General features: G+C 42.4%; 1 long non-coding RNA gene across 1 annotated transcript; it reads left to right on the top strand.

The window, feature by feature from the left end:
• Positions 1 to 10,097: 10,097 nt before the first annotated feature.
• On the top strand, positions 10,098 to 11,723 carry LOC129833867 (uncharacterized). Its single transcript, XR_008756128.1, has 2 exons — positions 10,098 to 10,428; positions 11,284 to 11,723. It is a non-coding gene; the product is annotated as an uncharacterized LOC129833867 (long non-coding RNA).
• Positions 11,724 to 12,056: the final 333 nt, after the last annotated feature.

The following is a 12,056-nucleotide window of genomic DNA, read 5'->3' as shown; positions in this document are numbered from 1 at the left end:
TTTTTTTTTACCTTTATTTAACTAGGCAAGTCAGTTAAGAACAAATTCTTATTTTCAATGACGGCCTAGGAACAGTGGGTTAACTGCCTGTTCAAGGGCAGAACGACAGATTTGTACCTTGTCAGCTCGGGGATTTGAACTTGCAACCTTCCGGTTACTAGTCCAACGCTCTAACCACTAGGCTACGCTGCCGCCCCAATTGTTCGCTGCCGTCACCCATTCGGGATGTACCGTTTCAGTTTCAATGACTCAATATTTTTTTAACAAAAACGGACGACTAACTAAGGCTGGGAATGTCAATACAATCAAACTAGCAAGGGCAATGATCACAAGTCAGTCATAAAGTGGCTAATAGCCTATCGTACATGTGTCAAACAAGGCCCTCGGGCCGAATAGGACACATAAGCGAGTCTAAATGAGTCAAGAGCTGTCATTTACTTTATGAAATTACAGACCGATGAGCTAGCATTGGTGTGTCCGATTTACAGTGCGCAGCGAGGGGGTGGGGGGGGTACAGACATGCCACAGTCCTAGCTAGGCTTCTAAATTGTTGCTGTCTGACTTTGGTTTTTAAAGCTTGACAATGATTAACAAAAAAACTAAACCATCAACAAAACACAACACGAAAGATTAACATGTAGGCAGGCCTATTACAGCAACATTTGAGCAGTAAACTAGGTTGGCTACTGTGAACGCTGCGTGTAACAACTCCGGTATCAGGATAAATAAAAAGCAAGGTCTGCTAACTTTCTTTAATTAATTAATGCAAACAATAAATGGCAAATGCAATTTTCGTATATACGGGTTCGTGGTATCACCGCGCAGGGTAGAACAGGGAACTGGCAGGAAGTACGTAAACAGCTATTCTTATACCGTGATGACGTAGTTCCAACGCGTCTGTTGGCCTATCACAGTAGAGGATGAGCGCGGTTTAAACTTTGCTCAGCCTTTCTCTGGTACTCAGACTGGTCCCCTTCTCTCAGATGTCCGCATCTGGTCGTTAGGTAGATTAGATCCGTCTTGTGTCTTCCCTTCGATTCTACACTCAAACAGTTCCTAATATGGTATTGTCCAGTGCTCTACCCTCCCTGGTTGGCTTAGAGATATGCACCCCTCCCCTCTCCAGATTGACCACAGCCTGTATAGCCTGTCCCTTTATGTTGATCAGTCTTTACACACCTACACCTCTGTGTTGTTTGTGTGTGTGTGTAACAAAACAATATTAATCTTCAAACAATATGGTAGCGGGCTATAGTGCATAAACATAAATCCTAACACTACTCAACTACAATATAGTGTAACGACCCTGGGTTTATAAGCGCGGAAATCGACTCTGCCGCTCGAGCATGCTTTTGCGGCACAGTCGATAGCGCGCCGGACCTCGGGCTAGGAGGTCGAGGGTTCGAGACCTGCTCCCTGCTGTTTCATTACATTGGTGTCGGAAGTGATCGGACCTCGCATCCACGACAGTGCGTGTGCTTGGCCGGTGAGCGCGTTCCTGTAAGACGTAAAGTCGCAAGCTAGCGCGAGGACGCGCTCTTTGAAAGGAGGGAGTAGTGTAACGACCCTGGGTTTATAAGCGCGGAAATCGACTCTGCCGCTCAGCATGCTTTTGCGGCACAGTCGATAGCGCGCCGGACCTCGGGCTAGGAGGTCGAGGGTTCGAGACCTGCTCCCTGCCTGTTTCATTACAATACGGTATTTTGAGTGCTGCAATCAACTGCACCGGTGATCCATGCAGTGCAAAAAAAGGAAAAACATGTTTTAAGTTTAAATGTTACAACAATCCAAAGCTAAATTGTTATTTGGAGTTAATACTTTTTGATATTGGTTGCAGCATATTGTGCACATCTCTGCAATCATAGTACAACGGCTGGAATAATATTATTTATCTCTGGTTTTAATATGTTAAAATGCGACAGGATCCTATGTACATAAGTGGACATTATAAAGGGCCATATTTCAGCTAAGAAAACAATGGCCAGTTTGGGGCGCAGTTGCACGTACAAAACGAAAAAGAAATAGGCTATGTCTTGTCTGTGATTTCATTGGAGGAGTGGGTGAGTGACCGACTTTTCCCCCTCATGTTGTTTTTCGTTGGCTACAGCTAGATGCTGCAGCTGTCATTTGGTTAGCTAGCTATGCTGAACTTGAACGACTATTATCCACAGTTAGCATATCTCTTAGTTGTCAATCAAATGTATTTGACATCGATCAAAAGAGTGGTCAGGCCAGTTCCCATGCCGTTGTCAAAACAAGGGTAGGGACATGCTTGCATTGACAGGCAAGCTGCAGAAGGACGAGCAGGCTACTATTCCCCAACTTTTATCAGGGCAATTTTGACGGCAAACTAGCTGAAAAAGTTTGAAAGGGTTTATCTAATGTTCCCTCAGTAGATTTTAGCTCATCTCGCTGTGGCTAGCATTAGTTGTTGATCTTGTTGATGTGCATAGGTAATTGAGGGAGAGCGAAAATAGTTTCATGGCTGTTTGATCAAAATGATTCCCTAATGTAAGGGGACACCTTTGGTATTTACATTTTTCCAGAAATCCATTCAGTTGCATTAGGTGGCTTTTGGCGAATGTGTTCAAATGATCTGAAGTCGTGCTGTTGCTACTGCCTGTAAACACATAGTTAAGTTCAAAGTGAATGATTGCAGGCCCTTGCAGTGTTGCCAACTCCTCAGTAAGGAAAGTAGCTATTGGCTGTCCTAAAAGTCGCTAAATGACGTCATCGCCTATTTTGCATAATTTACCATGTGCATGTAATTGTGATGGACGCTGTAGGAGAGAGGAATAATAATGTCGTGGGAGAGACAAAAAGTGAGTAAAAAACACCCTAAATATGTTTAGAACTACAAATGAACTTTCTTCTAGCTTTCTTCTACAAATGAACTTTCACAATTCCAACCCTCCTTTATCTGAGCTTGGGACCGACAAAAGTGACCCAAAAAAGACACTCTGGCAGTTACTTAGTTTCAATTAAATTTTTTGTTTTTTTGTTTCTTAAATTTAATTTGGTTTGGTTTTTAACCTTATGGTCCACTTAGGAGCCTACAACAAGTCACAGTAAAACATGAACATTTTTAACCATACATTTTTTTTTGTATACAATCTACATTAACAATCTAAATGGACCAAAAAGAGACAATAGAATAAACTGTCAATGTGAGAAAATTATGGTAACTAGCCTGGCCCTAATTCAGGTTAATTGTTAATAAAAAAAAATATGTAAGCCAGGGCGGGATCAGCCAACGGCGGCTTCCCACATGCGTGATTCATAAGCATCTCCTGCTCTGACTGCAGCTGGGAGGGACTGCTGCGCAACGACTGGGCCGCATGTGAGTGCCTTGGGACGCCCACGGCAGCACCCGTTGCTCATTGAGAAGAGTAACATCTTGCCCAAACTGGCTGCGCGCGTGCGCTATCGTGCATAAATTCATTTCGCCCCCCCACACCAAACGCGCTGACGACATGCAGGTTAAAATATCAAAACAAACTCTGAACCAATGACATTAATTTGGGGACAGGTCGAAAAGCATTAAACATGTATGGTCATTTAGCTAGTTAGCTTGCATTTGCTAGCTAACGTTAATTTGTCCTATTTAGCTAGCTAATTTGTCCTGGGATATAAACATTGAGTTGTTATTTTACCTGAAATGCACAAGGATTTCTACTCCGACAATTAATCCACACATAAAACGGCCAACCGAATCATTTCTAGTCATCTCTCCTCCTTCCAGGCTTTTTCATCATTTAAATGATATGGTGATCGCATCTAAACTTTCATTGTATTACCACGACTACCGGCAAAACAGTTCGCCTTTCTATCACCCACGTGGGTATAACCAATGAGGAGATGGCACGTGGGTACCTGCTTCTATAAACCAATGAGATGGGAGAGGCAGGACTTGCAGCGCGATCTGCGTCTGAAATAGGAACGACATCTATTTTAGCCCTTGGTGTCGCAGACGCTCGTTGGCACGCGCAAGCAGTGTGGGTGCAATAATGGAATAACATGGGTTTCTACATTTATTTTGCAACGCTCGCACACGCTCTGTGTCCGGTGTGGTCAGCATGTCAGAGTCTCCAATAACACCTGAAAAAGTTGCTAGATTTGTCGCTAGTCGCTTTTTTGAATATTTGTCGCTAGAGGGTTCTAAATACTCGCTAAATATAGCCACAAAGTCGCTAAGTTGGCAACACTGGCCTTGTGGCAACTGGCTTATTTGCATATAGGCCTACTCTGATTGGCTAAGGCGCACCGGTCTGTGTAGAATCCGGTCCTGGACAAGACAGATGGTTTTATTTAATGCAGTGTCTATTCATTGTCCAAATGCACGGCCGCTTTCCGACTCTATTGCTATATAATTTTCACAAATGCCTTACTATACGTCATTCCCAAACATTGTATACATTTATATCTAAGTACTCGCTTGTCAGAATATTAAAAAAGTGTCATTCTTCCTGTGGGTGTATATGAACAGATGATACAAATATTTAATGTTGCTAAATGCTGTCAATTCCACTTTAAGCCTTTAACAGTTTATGAAATCTTATAGTGAATGTTCTCCATAGTGATAGCTTCCCACTTATATATAATAAATATATATCTAGCTTATGCATAGATACATAACCACATCTACATATATATATGAACATACATATAGCTTGTGCATACAGTACCATTGGGTTAGCTAACTCAACGGTCAGACTAGTTAACCTTTAGAGCCTGTTTGTGACCAAAGGATTAAAAGCTTGCTCAACATACCCCATGACTAAAATACAAAACTGCTGATGCCCTGAACAGGATACCCATTGTTACACAACTGCAGACCGCACAAAACAGTTCCTGACTTAAGTAATTGCTCACATCCCTCCAATTAGGAAACCCCCTAGCCCCAAGACAGTAACTGCAAGTTACTGTTTCCTCTTATCACATGACTCCTAGACACACACAAACATTTCATCTCGCACGAACACACACACCTCACTCCCTCTCTACTGGTCGGGTGCCAAGAGCAGAGGACTCATGCTGTGCACCAATGGGGCTACTGCTATGGCCAGAGCAGACCCGCCTCCAACTCTTCAGGACCAGTCAGAAGATCAACCCGAAGAGACACTACCTACATTGTTCAATGTATAAAAACTGCTGTGATCTTTGTTTAGAGATCCTTTTCAGCTGACTCTTTCCCAGCCATATGACAAGGTCCGTGTCACGTTAAACTGCAAGGCAAGATATCTTTGACTTTAATAAACTGCCTTTTGCTACAACTGAAATCCACTCTGTCCAGTGTCCATGATTTGGTCTCACTCTCCAGTAAATGAAACACCAACACCACTGAGCACAGACAGCAATTCAACATCTATTGCACGTTGGTTCAATGTAATTTATTTTGGTGAATGACAGTGACTCCAGGATTTTGGGATTTAACAAAAATGTGCAGAATTACTGCCGATGTCAAGCAGAATCATGAAGTGTATTATTGATTAGCAATACATATGAAGCCGTCTGACATTACTAACCAAATAGTCAAAGGCTAATCGGAAGCCTACGTCTTATTTTTCTTTGAGGTGTATCCAAGCTTAGCAGAGTCAATCATCTAACGTTAGCGGTTATCAATAACTGACACGGTTAGTGTTATATACATTTGGTTGGCCCGTTTAAATAGGAAAAGAAAGCTTTAAGGTGCTATATTGGATTTTTGTGCCCAAATTTACCCAAATGTATTATATGTAAATAGTAATTAGTAGCTCATACTAACCACTAGCTAACGTCAATGGACAAGGAGAAGATTAAACTAGCCACCAGACAGCTAGAGAACAGTTTGTAAACAACTTTACTTCAAGCAAGACTTTTTGGCTGCGTTTACACAGGCAGCCCAATTCTGGTCTTTTGCCAAATAGTGGGAAAAAATCAGAATTGGGCTGCCTGTGTAAATGCAGTCTTTGTTTTAAGTGTCCTTTCATAACTAGAACCGCTCACGGAGGGAAAGTAGGCAGCCAAATTTCCACTCCTGTTGGCGCTAGATAGCTAGTTAGTGTTAACCATATTTGCTAGCTAGAACTAAGAAGTATGCATGCTAGTCATATACACTGCTCAAAAAAATAAAGGGAACACTTAAACAACACAATGTAACTCCAAGTCAATCACACTTCTGTGAAATCAAACTGTCCACTTAGGAAGCAACACTGATTGACAATAAATTTCACATGCTGTTGTGTAAATGGAATAGACAAAAGGTGGAAATTATAGGCAATTAGCAAGACACCCCCAATAAAGGAGTTTTTCTGCAGGTGGTGACCACAGACCACTTCTCAGTTCCTATGCTTCCTGGCTGATGTTTTGGTCACTTTTTAATGCTGGCGGTGCTTTCACTCTAGTGGTAGCATGAGACAGAGTCTACAACCCACCCAAGTGGCTCAGGTAGTGCAGCTCATCCAGGATGACACATCAATGCGAGCTATGGCAAGAAGGTTTGCTGTGTCTGTCAGCGTAGTGTCCAGAGCATGGAGGCGCTACCAGGAGACAGGCCAGTACATCAGGAGACGTGGAGGAGGCCGTAGGAGGGCAACAACCCAGCAGCAGGACTGCTACCTCCGCCTTTGTGCAAGAAGGAGCAGGAGGAGCACTGCCAGAGCCCTGCAAAATGACCTCCAGCAGGCCACAAATGTGCATGTGTCTGCTCAAACGGTCAGAAACAGACTCCATGAGGGTGGTATGAGGGCCCGACGTCCACAGGTGGGGGTTGTGCTTGCAGCCCAACACCGTGCAGGACGTTTGGCATTTGCCAGAGAACACCAAGATTGGCAAATTCGCCACTGGCGCCCTGTGCTCTTCACAGATGAAGCAGGTTCACACTGAGCACATGTGACAGACGTGACAGAGTCTGGAGACGCCGTGGAGAACGTTCTGCTGCCTGCAACATCCTCCAGCATGACCGGTTTGACGGTGGGTCAGTCATGGTGTGGGGTGGCATTTCTTTGGGTGGCCGCACAGCCCTCCATGTGCTCGCCAGAGGTAGCCTGACTGCCATTAGGTACCGAGATGAGATCCTCAGACCCCTTGTGAGACCATATGCTGGTGCGGTTGGCCCTGGATTCCTCCTAATGCAAGACAATGCTAGACCTCATGTGGCTGGAGTGTGTCAGCGGTTCCTGCAAGAGGAAGGCATTGATGCTATGGACTGGCCCGCCCGTTCCCCAGACCTGAATCCAATTGAGCACATCTGAGACATCATGTCTCGCTCCATCCACCACTGCCACGTTGCACCACAAACTGTCCAGGAGTTGGCGGATGCTTTAGTCCAGATCTGGGAGGAGATCCCTCAGGAGACCATCCGCCACCTCATCAGGAGCATGCCCATGCGTTGTAGGGAGGTCATACAGGCACGTGAAGGCCACACACTACTGAGCCTCATTTTGACTTGTTTTAAGGACATTACATCAAAGTTGGATCAGCCTGTAGTGTGGTTTTCCACTTTAATTTTGAGTGTGACTCCAAATCCAGACCTCCATGGGTTGATACATTTGATTTCCATTGATCATTTTTGTGTGATTTTGTTGTCAGCACATTCAACTATGTAAAGAAAAAAGTATTTAATAAGAATAGTTCATTCATTCAGATCTAGGATGTGTTATTTTAGTGTTCCCTTTATTTTTTTGAGCATATATACAGTTAAAGTCGGAAGTTTACATACATAAGCCAAATACATTGAAACTCAGTTTCACAATTCCTGACGTTTAATCCTAGTAAAAATTCCCTGTCTTAGCTCAGTTAGGATCACCACTTTATTTTAAGAACGTGAAATGTCAGAATAATAGTAGAGAGAATTATTTATTTCAGCTTTTATTTCTTTCATCACATTCCCAGTGGGTCAGAAGTTTACATACACTCAATTAGTATTTGGAGGCATTGCCATTAAATTGTTTAACATGGGTCAAACGTTTCGGGTAGCTTTCCACAAGATTCCCACAATAAGTTGGGTGAATTTTGGCCCATTCCTCCTGACAGAACTGGTGTAACTGAGTCAGGGTTGTAAGGCCTCCTTGCTCACACACACTTTTTCAGTTCTGCCCACAAATGTTCTATAGGAATAAGGTCATGGCTTTTTGATAGCCACTCCAATACCTTGACTTTGTTGTCCTTAAGCCATTTTGCCACAACTTTGAAAGTATGCTTGAGGTCATTGTCCATTTGGAAGACCCATTTGTGACCAAGCTTTAACTTCCTGACTGATGTCTTGATGTTGCTTCAATATATTCACATAATTTTTCTGCCTCATGATGCCATCTATTTTGTGAAGTGCACCAGAAGCTCCTGCAGCAAAGCACCCCACAACATGATTCTGCCACCCCCGCGCTTCACGTTTGGGATGGTGTTCTTCGGCTTGCAAGCCTCTTCTCCCTTTTTCCTCCAAACATAACGATGGTCATTATGGCCAAACAGTTCTATTTTTGTTTCATCAGACCAGAGGACATTTCTCCAAAAAGTGCGATATTTGTCCCCATGTGCAGTTGCAAACCATAGTCTGGTTTATGGCGGTTTTGGGGCAGTGGCTTCTTCCTTGCTGAGCGTCCTTTCAGGTTATGTTGATATAGGACTCGTTTTACTGTGGATATAGATACTTTTGTACCTGTTTCCTCCAGCATCTTCAAGGTCCTTTGCTGTTGTTCTGGGATTGATTTGCACTTGGTGCACCAAAGTACATTCATCTCTAGGAGACAGAACGCGTCTCCTTCCTGAGCAGTATGACGGCTGCGTGGTCCCATGGTGTTTATACTTGCGTACTATTGTTTGTACAGATGAACGTGGTACCTTCAGGTGTTTGGAAATTGCTGACTTGTGGAGGAATCAAGCTTGTGGAGGTCTGCAATTTTCTTTCTGATGTCTTGGCTGATTTCTTTTGATTTTCCCATGATGTCAAGCAAAGAGGCACTGGAGTTTGAAGGTAGGCCTTGAAATACATCCGCAGGTACACCTCCAATTGACTCAAATGATGTCAATTAGCCTATCAGAATCTTCTAAAGCCATGACATCATTTTCTGGAACGTTCCAAGCTGTTTAAAGGCACATATACCTTAGTGTATGTAAACTGGAATTGTGATACAGTGAGTTTTAAGTGAAATAATCTGTCTGTAAACAATTGTTGGAAAAATTACTTGTCATACACAAAATAGATGTCCTAACTGACTTAGAAGAAAAATAAACACACACTTATTAGGCCAGGTGCTGGTTAGCAGAGTGGAAAACTTTAAAATAAAGGAGAGCCGCACACTCTAGGAGCTCAGATGCAACTTGCCAAAACTATAGTTTGTTAACAAAACAGTTTTGGAGGGGTTGAAAAACGAATTTTAATGACTATAACCTAAAAGTGTATGTAAACTTCCGACTTCAACTGTATGTAAGCCAGTCGTTGTGTTGGGCACTCACTTTTCCCAGTACCACATCACTGTCTGATCTTACAGCACTGCTTGTGGAGATCCATGGCTCTTATGGTAGGACTTCTCCTCCAGGCTCCCAGCACGGTGACACTGCTGGGGGCTGTGGTGTTTCTGCTGGTCCTCTACCTCCGCTCCTCTGGTTCCAACTCTGAGGAACAGGGGAAGGAGCCTCCAGGACCCAGGCCTCTGCCTCTGCTCGGTAACATGCTCCAGCTGGATTTCAAGAAGCTCTATCACTCTCTCTGCGAGGTAAGATGACGTCTTCCGTTGCTTTCAGAGAACTAAGTTGAGGTTGTTGATTTGATCTGTGAGATGTTATCTGTTTTATCTCACATATAGTTTTCTTGCCATTTCAACAGGTTTGAAAAGTACATTAAGCAAACTGATAGAACGGACTTCCGCACATTGTACATGCTTTTAGCTGGTGAATGTTGTTTAATGTTCTGTTCTGTAATGTATTTCAATAGATATGTCCTGTCCAAGTAGCCAAAATACTTTGTGACAGTGACCAAAGCGTTGCAACGTAAGCGATGAGGCCACTTTAGAATATTGAGATGCACCCTAGGAATATTCATTCAGGGATCTTGGTAACAAAACAGACCTGGGTTCAAATACATAGTGTAAGAAGATTTGTCTAAATACATATTTTGAAATGTTTTTTAAAGTCTTTAAAATACAGTGAATAGTATTTGAAGCCAGGTCTGACCTCAACTGTAAACCCCTGTTTAACAAGCCATATGTGTGGTCCTATTTTGTGCTTATTCATACAGTATATGACTACGAGGCATAACTGTGTACTTTATGTATGCTTTATCTGTCCAGCTCTCCAAGAAATATGGCTCCATCTTTACGATTCACTTTAGACCCAAGAAAATGATTGTTTTGGTAGGATACAAGATGGTTAAGCAGGCGCTGGTCAATCAGGCAGAGGACTTTGGGGACAAAGACATCACTCCTGTGCTCAATGAACTAAACCAAGGACATGGTAATGATATTTGACTTATTCTGGCTTTGTCACATTCTTAAAGAGATAGTTCACCAAAATTACAAAATCACCTATTGGGTTTCCTTACCCTGTATGCAGTCTATGGACAAGCTAAGACAGAAATCCATGCTTTAGTTTTGTTTACCTGGCCACTTGTAGACAGCTAATCCAATACAAGTCAATGTCCCCATATATTAGCTTGTTTTGCGTTTTATGTCCAAATCACCTAAAAGTAATTGTCCAGTGTTTCCAGATATTTATGAAATATGACCGATAATTAGTTACAATATGAGTTACATATTTTCCATTCCAAAACAAATGTAATTAAGCATGTTAAAAATAAGCTTTTCTGTGTTGGAATGTTGTGGGCGTATCACAACAAAATTGTGTGGGCGTATACCAAAATATTAATGCGAGTCAACTACTTTTTGTCATTTTTATGTTAGGCCACAAGGAGGAGTTAACAACATTATGTGGGTATAAGTTAACAGAATATTAACTTTTAAAAGTGGGATTTTCACTGGAGAGTTACTTTAAAGCTGCAATAGGTACGTTTTTGGGCGACCTGACCAAATTCACATAGAAATGTGAGTTATAGATATGTTATTCTCATTGAAAGCAAATCCATCAAAGGTTCTTATACTAATCCTCTGCAAATAATATAAATGTCTATGCTTAATTGGCATTTACAGATGGTCATGCCCAGAAAGGATGCATAGATCATTTGGCAGATTATTCATTTTCTTGGTATATGATAATTATTATGAATGAGTCAATTATGAAATGGCAAATTATATGTTTTTTTGTTTTTTTTTCACTTTGAATTATCATGGAAACAAACGACCTTCTTTACAGGGATGTTTGCCAATTATGTTTGCCAATGGAGACTCATAGAAAGAGAAGAGACTCTGTTACAACTTCCACCGAAGGTGGCTCCTCTCCCTGTTCGGGCGGCGCTCAGCGGTCGTCGTCGCCGGGTCTACTAGCTGCCACCGATCCCTTTTCTTTTTCGTTTGGTTTTGTCTGTCTTGTGTTCACCTGTGTCTAGTTTAGGCTAATCAGTGGGGTATTTAATCTCGCCCTACCCGCTAGGTTTTGTGCGGGATTGTTTGTGTACCTGTCGTTGGTTTGGGTGTCACAGGTGTTTTCACGGGACTGTTTTCCTGCACGTTAGTTTAGTCAGAGGAGTGTGTTCCTCCGTGTTTGACTGGACTACGTTCCTGTTTCTTAGTGGCTGCTGTTGTGGTCCTGTGCCTGTTCTGTTGATGGACTTGTAATAAAACGCCCTTCTGGAATTCTTACTCTCCTGCGCCTGACTCCAAACCCACATCTCCTAGGGAGAATCTGACAGGCTCTTTGCCTTGACAAACCTTAGAGACTTTGGGATGGGCAAGAAACTTAGCAAGGAGAAAATCTTAGAGGAAATTCACTACCTGATTGAAGTGTAGGAGAAACCTGAGGGTAAGAGCAATACCAGTATTTCTACACTGTAGTAGTAGAATTAACATAATATATTTAAGTGATGTGTATCCCTAATTGCCTGGTTATTTTTAACCATATTATTAGTAAATAGATTAATTAGTTAGGCTTGTTCAGTGATCGTTTCGGTTCTGGAAAGCTTATTTAGT

This window comes from Salvelinus fontinalis, chromosome 34, assembly GCF_029448725.1.
Source record: "Salvelinus fontinalis isolate EN_2023a chromosome 34, ASM2944872v1, whole genome shotgun sequence".
Taxonomy (NCBI): Eukaryota; Metazoa; Chordata; class Actinopteri; order Salmoniformes; family Salmonidae; genus Salvelinus; species Salvelinus fontinalis.
Note: the sequence above shows the minus strand (reverse complement) of the source record. Positions and strands in the feature narration are given on the sequence as shown.